Genomic DNA, 9,324 nt, shown 5'->3' on the forward strand with positions numbered 1-9,324 from the left:
AAGGAAGGAAGGAAGGAAGGAAGGAAGGAAGGAAGGAAGGAAGGAAGGAAGGAAAAAAGGAAGGAAGGAAGGAAGGAGAGAAAATGTGGTATATATACACCAGGGAATACTACTCAGCCATAAAATGAAATAAAATAATGGCCTTTGCAGCAAGTTGGATGTAGCTGGAGGTGATTATTCTAAGTGAAGTAACTCAGGAATGGAAAACCAAATACCATAGGTCCTCACTTATAAGTGGGAGCTAAGCTATGAGGATACAAAGGCATAAGAATGACATAATGGACTTTGGGGATTTGGAGGGAAGGGCGGGAGGGTGAGGAAGAAAAGGCTGCACATTGGGTACAGTGTACACTGCTCACGTGACAAGTGCACCAAAATCTCAGAAATCATCACTAAAGAGCTTATCCATGGAACACAAAACCACCTGTACTTCAAAAATATTGAAATAAAAAAAAAGAAAAATTTATCCATGGTTTATACCTTTTCCTTATGGGCGTCATTTTTTCCAAAGGTTAATTTTTTTTTTTAAGGAGTGACCAGTATGTGTATTTATCAGGAAAAATACAGTAAAGTCCCCACTGCTCAGTCCAAGATATTTAAAATGAGCAAAATGCAAAGGCTGTAACTTATATTGGATATCAGTTGACAGATTATCCACTAAAATATCTATTAACTAACGTCTTCGGTACTGCTGCAATAGGAGCACTCAAAGCTTGTGTCCGCATGTTGGAAAGATTTTCTTTAAAGCAACATTGGTCCAGAAGTGTAAAAGTCAACATATTTAACCATCTTCCTTTGGAGGGGTGTACCAGCCATTTTTCTCATGTATCTGTACAATGGAATTATAAGACTGTTGGGCTCTTGCTAGATTATACTGATTCTTATTTGCTCCAAACTGCACCCTGGCTTTGCCTTTGACTAAGGTGGCGTTTTTTTGCGTGATGACCGATTCTATTGAGTAGGCACTGCTCCAGCCCTGTTTTATGAGAAGTTCCATACCTAATGCTCCTCCACCCAATACATACCCTCCTGAGAGAACAGGTAACACCACTTGAACAAATGGAGGATCAAATGGAAAGTTATCCTTAAAAGAGAAGTTAAGCAATATATATTCTATGCCTTCTTTCTCTTTTAAGAGCTGAAGATCACTGTGCAAAGGACTATCAGGGTTGACCTTCTGCAGTTTAACATGCCAGTCATATACATTGTCATTTATGAGTTCCACTGAATAAATCCCTGTTTTATAACTCTGTGATGGGTATATGTCCCTGAGCTCTTTCATAAATCTATCTGAAGCTTGCACTGACCCAGACATCGCACCATTTAAATGGTCTTGCCTTTGAGTCTGCCTAATTTTCTCTAAGATTGACAAATTTTCTTTTTCAATTCCTTCATCCTCTGACTTTTTCCCACTAATAGGCTCTTCTTCCCTCATTTCATAGTGATCTAAGTCTTCTATATCTTCAGCCATCTCTTCTTCTTCTTCATCTTCTTCTGAAGTCACTTCTGCTGTCCCATTCTGACCCGTGGGTAGTGGTTGGTCTAGCATCTCAACATCCAGGTGCTTAGGAAGGTTATATAATCTGCAGGGTTCACCTATCAACCACTTCAATTGCTGAAGAAACGAATTGTTCTTCTTAGTATCTTCTAGAGGTTGCAGAACTGATGTCAGATTTGGGTCATCAGAGTCCGCAAACCATCTCGGTGAAGAAGATGGATCGGAATCGGTGATGCTGCCCTGGAGCGTGGGCAGCCAGCGCGGGCAGCCCGGCCGGGCACCGGGACCTGGCAGCGCAGCTCCTCCAGCTTCCAGCTGACGATGCGGAATCGCTCGTGGTTCTTGTCGAAGATGGACGCCAGGAACTTCAGCTCGGCCTTGAGCCCTGACACGGACATCTTCCCCTCATCTCCGGCGGGAGGGGCGCGGCAGGGGAGCCGGGCCAGAACTGCCGTCATGACCGCGATCGCCCCGCGAGGCCGGCCTGGGCTGCGCTCTGGCGGCTCCGCTTCATCGAGCGCGGTTGGAAAATGGCCTTTTTTTCTTCTCTTTTTTTTTTTAGAGTCGGGGTTTCACCACCATGTTGGATGGTCTCTATCCTCTGACCTCGTGATCCGCCCGTCTTGGCCTCCCAAAGTGCTGGGATTACAGGCTTGAGCCACCGCGCCCGGCCAACTTTTTTTTTTTTTTTTTTTTTGAGACAGGGTCCTGGTCTGTCGTCCAGCCTGGAGTGCCCTGATGTGATCTCACTGCAATCTCTGCCTCCTCAGTTCAAGCGATTCTTGTGACTCAGCCTCCTAGGTAGCTAGAATTACAGGCACATGCCACCACACCTGGCTCATTTTTTTCCTGACCTCAAATGTTCCACTCACCTTAGCCTCCCTAAGTTCTGGGACTATAGGCATGAGCCACCGTGCCTGGCCCAAAGTGACTTGCTTCTAACAAATAGAATAGGGCATGAGTAATGGGATGGCACTTCTAAGATTAGCATACAGAAAGAAGATGTAATTTTCATCTTGTGTTCTCTCTCTCTTTGCCTTCATTCTGGGGAAAGCCAGCTAACATGTGGTCAGTAGCCCTATGGAGGGGCCACATGGCAAGGAACTGGTGACTTGGGCTAACAGCCAGAGAGACCCTGAGACCTGCCAACAACTACCGACTAAGCTTGGAATGGACTCTCCCTTAGTAGAGCCTTGAGATGACTATTGCCCTGGCTGACACCATAATTGCTTCCTTGTGAGAGGCCTTGAGCCAAATGACCCAGCAAAACCATGTCCAGAATCCTGACCTGCAGCAACAGTGAGATAATATTTCTTGCCCCCAAAACAGTAATCTGTTTAGCTTCAGCCTAGTCAACTCTCACCTGGATAACTTCAATAGCCTATTTTTTTTCTTTTTTGAGACAGAGTGTCACTCTGTAGTCCAGGCTGGAATGCAGTGGCATGATCTCAGCTCACTGCAACCTCTGCAAGCCTCTGCCTCCCATGTTCAAGTGATTCTCCTGCCTCAGCCTCCCAAGAAGCTGGGACTATAGGTGTGCACCACCACACCTGGCTAATTTTTGTATTTTTAGTAGAGACGGGGTTTCACCGTGTTAGTCAGGCTGGTCTCGAACTCCTGACCTCAGGTGATCTGCCCACCTTGGCCTTCCAAAGTTCTGGGATTAGAGGTGTGAGCCACTGCACCCTGCCTAACTTCAGTAGGCTTCCAGCTGCCTCCTCATAAAGAAATAGTCATCCATTTCCTGTGTGTGTCAAACCCTGTGTAAGACCCCTTCACTCTAGCAGTCCCCTCACCTCAACCAATGCATTCATCATATAACAGAGTAATTTTCCTGAATGGCCCATCTGCCTAAGGGGTCAATGGCAAATTCCTCAGCATGGCTCATAAGCCCCTCCATGCTTTGGTCCTCGTTCTCTACTCCAGTCTTTCCCTGCCTGCCCCTACCCTCTAGGTGAGCTGACCCACTAGATTCAGCTCACCCTCATTCATGCTCATTCATTCAGAAAACATTCATGAGGCCAGGCCTAATGGCTCAGGCCTGTAATCCCAGCAGTTTGGGAGGCCAAGATGGGAGGATCCTTTGAGCCTGGGAGTTCAAGACCAGCCTGGGTAGCATAGTGAGATCCTATCTTTATTAAAAAGAGAGAGAGAAAGAAAGAAACCATTTATGAGGGCCTACTGAGTTGCATTGAGCTTTTGAAAGGCACTCAAATTCCAAGATGAAGAAAATGAAATAGTTCTATGCCAAGGAACTACCACATTACTAAATAGTAGATAATATCTTTGGGGTGTTCTCCAAGTACCATGGAAAATTAACCCAGACTTGGGGGTCCAAAAAGGCTTTCTGGAAGAGAAATGAGGAAGGGCATCCAGGCAGGCAGAATAGACAAAAGCCTGGACAAAACTCCTGGCCTCTGCCCAACTGTGATAACTTCCTCAGGTTTTGTTTTGTTTTGTTTGTTTAGAGACAGGGTCTTTCTCTGTGGCCCAGGCTGGAGTGCAGTGGCACAATCATGGCTTACTGCAGCCTCAAACTCACTATCCATAGAGCCAATCCTGAAACGTACATCACACATCTCTGCCTGTATAAGCACTTGTCCTTGAAGGAAAGAACTGCAATGTTCTTCCTTTATTTGTGTTCAACTGCTTTAAGATGGCTCCAAATGCCCAGGGGATGGAGAGGGGCAGAGGAGGGAGAAGGCCCCAGAGAGCATAGGAGAGGAGGTAGTGGCCCAGGGCTAGAGGCATTGAGCTCCTCCAAAACCAAGTTGCTAGAGGAATCCCTGAATCTCCAGTTGTCTGATTCTGGGAACCTGTAGGTACTTTCAAGCTGGAAGAGGAATGAGCAGTTTATCATGCCTCTAAACTTGTTTGCTCCCTGGGGACAGTTCTGTGATGGTCAGGCTTTGAATATCTGCATGTGAATGAGAAACAGAGACAATAGTTACATAAACCCCTAGGTGGGCTGATTTGGGAGCAGAATCAAAGGAGAACTGAACTTCAATTCCCCTGGAAATATGCAGAGCAATTTAAAAGACTGCAGAGTCTATTCTGGGCTGGGTGGGGTCTGAATGCTTGAAATCTCTTTTATCCTCATTTAGGCTGAGAGAAGCTGGGGCAGATGGAGCTTCTGGAAGGCCTTTGCACCATGGCCCTCACCTTATTTAGGCCCTGCACACTGCACTTTACTCCATAACCCCGCGCTGGAGCCCCTGCCTCCAGTTCACATCAGATGTCGAATTTTCCAAGGCGCTGAGTTTCTGTGGTTGTCCCCGGTCTGTGACTATATCACAATGCCAAATCTCTCTTTTTTATTTTTATTGAGACAGGGTTTTGCTCTGTCACCCAGACTGAAGTGCAGTGACACAACTGTGGCTCACTGTAGCCTCAACTTCCCAGACTCCAGTAATCCTCCCACCTAAGCCTCCTGCCTCAGCCTCCTGAGTAGCTGGGACCACAGGCAGGCACTAATGCTTGTAGCATGTACATAGTAATGTAGCATGCCTGGCTAATTTTGTTTTTTTTGTTTGAGATGGCATTTTGCTCTTGTCACCCAGGCTGGAGTGCAATGGTGCAGTCTTGGCTTACTGCAAGCTCTCCTTTCCCAGTTCAAGCAATTCTCCTGTCTCAGCCTCCTGAGTAGCTGGGATTACAGGCACACTCCACTAAGCCTGGCTAATTTTTGTATTTTTAGTAGATATGGGGTTTCACCATATTGGCCAGGTTGGTCTTGAACTCCTGACCTCAGGTGATCTGCCTGCCTTGGCCTCCCAAAGTGCTGGGATTACAAGCATAAGCCACCACGCCCAGCCAAGTTTTTTTTTTTAAATTTTTTGTAAAGACGATGTCTTGCTATGTTGGCCAGGCTGGTCTCAAACTCCTGGATTCAAGTGATCCTTCTGCCTTGGCCTTTCAAAGCGCTGGGATTGCAGGTGTGGGCCACCCTGCCCAGTCCTTCAGCACCAAGTCTCTAGCCTAACCCCATGTTTTAAGCCCTTCAACAACCTCTTCAACAACTCGTCTCACTCAACATTGCTTCAGAGACCCAGTGTTGTTGCTCATACAGTGGTTACTGATACTGTCAGCAGCGGTGGCTCCCACGGGTCAGAGCTCCATTCTTGCCGCCTCAAAGAAAATAGTTCAGCCGCCGGGCATAAGGCAGAGTGACAGACTGAGGCAAGTTTTAGATCAGGAGTGAAAGTTTATTAAAAAGCTTCAGAGCAGGAACAAAAGGAAGTAAACTACACTTGGAGGAGGTCCAAGCGAGTGACTTGAGAGATTCAAGAGCTCCAGCTGGCTATACACTGGCATGGTTCTGGGGTGTGCATTCCTCCTCCCCTGATTCCTCCCTCCGTGTGGGCTGTCCTCGTGCTGTGGCCTGCCAGTACTTGGGATGGAGCCACGTGCGCAGTGTGTTCGCTGAAGTCATGCGCATGCTCATTTGAGGCGTTCTTCCCTTATCAGTTGAGTGTTGCTAGAGAAAGGTGAAATACCAGTTAAAATCTGCCATTTTGCCTCTTAGTGCACATGCTTGAGCCCAATTCCCCAGCTCCTGAGATCTTATCAGGAAGCTGTTGATCACCAGTGTCAGGTGTTTACTATCTATTGGGAGACTGCCTTCCCTTGGTGCCTGCTATAACCAATTTTTATTTTTATTTATTTAGTTATTGAGGCGGAATCTCACTCTGTCAACCAGGCTGGAGTGCAGTGACACGATCTTAGCTCACTGCCACCTCCGCCTCCCAAGTTCAATCGATTCTCTTCCCTCAGCCTCCCAAGTAAGCTGGGATTATAGGCGCTCACCACCACACCAGGCTAACTTTTGTATTTTTAGTAGATACAGCATTTCACCATATTAGCCAGGGTGGTCTCAAACTCCTGACCTTGTGATCTGCCTGCCTAGGCCTCCCAAAGTGCTGGGATTACAGGCATAAACCACTGTACCTGGCTTATTTTATTTTATTTTATTATTATTTTTTGAGATGGAGTCTTGCTCTGTCACTCAGGCTGGAGTGCAATGGCACGATCTCAGATCACTGCAACATCTGCCTCCTGGGTTCAAGCAATTCTCCCACTACAGCTTCTTATGCATCTGGGATTACAGGCGTCCACCATCATGCCTGGCTTATTTTTGTAGAGACAGGGTTTCACTATGTTAGCCAGGCTAGCCTTAAACTCCTGATCTCAGGTGATCCACCAACCTCAGCATCCCAAGGTACTGGGATTACAGACATGAGCCACCACGCCCGGCCCAATTATTATTTTTGAGGATAGCTTAACAGCTGCCTGATCATCACCTGACAGTTGCCTACCCATCACCTGACATTCCTAGGGGGATGGGAGTGCTCTCCTGCCCTGCTCACCTCTGCCTGACTACCTACTCTAACAGTACGGTGTTGTTTTGGAATTTTAGGCTAACAGTTGAACTCTCCAGTGATGGAGAAATGAAGAATGTTTCCATTGCGAGGAAAGCTGATGACCAGATACATGCATATCTTTCTTGAATTGGGCCTCATATAGAAAAGATTATTCACTGCAAAGCCCCCGCCTGCTTCACTGCCTTCTCTCAAAGTTTGACAGGAGAGGCACAAAGCTGCCTTAGTAGTCAAGACCTTGAAGCTCAAGGCTGTGTCCTGTTTATTCCTGGAGCTGCCACACTGCAGACATTCAGTAAACATGATTGTCTAGTTAGGAGACAAGAAACCACCCACATTCTCTGGGTCAATTTCTCCTCATCCCTTTCCCTATCTGTATAACTCCATAGCTTCTGGTGTCACACCTGCAAAACCAAACCAAACAAGCTTCCCCATAAACCACACCTGCCCCACTTTCTTTTTCTCTTTCTAGAAAAAGAGATTAGCTCCACTTCCCTTATTCACTCCCTACACCCCAACATTATGAAATATTTCAGCTTCTATTATTCACAGAAACCATATTCATGATATTGACCAGTAGCTTTTTTTCTTTTTTCCTTGTAGTCACCTATTTTTTTTTTTTTTTGACATGGAGTCTTGCTCTGTCGCCCAGGCTGGAGTACAGTGGCCCAATCCCGGCTCACTGCAATCTCACCTCTCAGGTTCAAGCGATTCCCCTGCCTCAGCCTCCCGAGTAGCTGGCACTACAGGTGAGTGCCACATGCCCGGTTAGATTTTTTTGTATTTTAGTAGGAACAGGGTTTTACCATGTTAGCCAGGATGGTCTCGATCTCCTGACCCCATGATCCACTGTGTTAGCCTCCCAAAGTGCTGGGATTACAGGTGCTAGCTACCATACCCAGGCTGTAGTAGCCTCTTAATTGAGAAACCAGCAGGGCCCCTTATCGTCTCTTAGCTTGTATTGCTGTTGACAATTTTGCCTTGAAATGCTTCTATAGGCCGGGTGCGTTGGCTCATGCTTGTAATCCCAGCACTTTGAGAGACCGAGTAGGGTGGATCACGTGAGATCAGGAGTTTGCGATCAGCCTGACAACAATGGCAAAACCTCGTCTCTACTAAGAATACAAAAATTAGCTGGGCTTGTTGACGCACCTGTAATCACAACTACTTGGGAGGGTGAGGCAGGAGAATCGCCTGAACCTGAGAAGCAGGGGTTGCAGTGAGCCGAGATCACACCACTGCACTCCAGCCTGGGTGACAGGGCAACACTCTCGCTCAAAAAAAAAAAAAAAAAAAAAAAAAAGAAATGCTTTTATAGTATCTTTTCCAACAACACTGCCCTGGTTCTCCAAGGACCTTTTCAGGCCAAGTCCCCTCTCACCTCCAGACTCCTTCAGAGCCTCTTTTTAATTCCCCTCCGACCCTAATAGGACCTTAGGTGTTACTCAAGTTCCTAGTAAATTAACTAAATTTGGCCAGAGACTGCCTCCATACCTTGAGTTCCTACTGAAAGAATTTCAACCTGACTTCAGCAGATAAGCTGAAGGCCTAATATAGAAGTTTTGTTTTGTAACAAATAGCTGAGTCTCAGCCAACCACAGCAGCTGATATTCAGTTAGTCACAGGCTACCAACTGATCAGACCATGTCTCAGTACTGAGCTCTAACCAGTCAAGCTGTTTTCCACACCTCCCTTCTGTTTTCTATAAGTGATCCCTGCCTAATTGCAGAGTGGAGCTCTCTGAAGCTCTGCCTGTTCCCAGAGCCACCCGATTCAGGAATTGTTCTTTAGGCTGCACATGGAGGCTCACATCTATAGTCTCAGCACTTTGGGAGGATAAGGCAGGAGGATGACTTGAGGCCAGGAGTTTGAGATCAGCATGGGCAACATAACAACATGAAAATAAATAAATAAATGAAATCTGTTAATCATCACATGTGTCCTGTGGTTCTAGCCACTCGAGAGGGTCCCTTGAACCCAGGAGTTTGAGGCTGTGGTGAGCTATGACTGTGCCACTGCATTCCAGCCTGTGCAACAGAGTGAGACCCATCTCCAAAAACAATTTTTAAAGGAATCAGTCATTGTTCAATTACCTTCTGTTTAATTTGTCTAGATTTTTTTCTTTTTCTTTTTCTTTTTTTCTTTTTTTTGACACGGAGTTTCGCTCTTATTGCCCAGTGTGCTGGAGCACAATGGCATGATCTTGGCTCACAGCAAATTCAGCCTCCCAGGTTCAAGCAATTCTCCTGCCTCAGCCTCCCGAGTAGCTTGTATTATAGGCATGCACCACTTTGCCCAGCTAATTTTATATTTGTAGTAGAGATGGGGTTTCTCCATGATGGTCAGGCTGGTTTCGAACTCCCAACCTCAGGTGATTCACCTGCTTCAGCCTCCCAAAGTTTTGGGATTACAGGCGTGAGCCCCTGCGCCTGGCAGCATTTTTCTTTA

The 9,324-nt window shown here is 46.5% G+C and overlaps 1 pseudogene across 1 annotated transcript; it reads right to left on the reverse strand.

The window, feature by feature from the left end:
• Positions 1 to 721: 721 nt before the first annotated feature.
• LOC116546917 lies at positions 722 to 1,931 on the reverse strand (annotated as a pseudogene). Its single transcript, XR_004266883.1, has one exon. The product of XR_004266883.1 is annotated as a ubiquitin-conjugating enzyme E2 Q2 pseudogene (transcript).
• Between the last annotated feature and the right edge of the window lie 7,393 nt (positions 1,932 to 9,324).

The sequence above is a fragment of the Sapajus apella genome, unplaced genomic scaffold, assembly GCF_009761245.1.
Source record: "Sapajus apella isolate SASKATOON/1434 unplaced genomic scaffold, GSC_monkey_1.0 scaffold1672, whole genome shotgun sequence".
Lineage (NCBI taxonomy): Eukaryota > Metazoa > Chordata > Mammalia > Primates > Cebidae > Sapajus > Sapajus apella.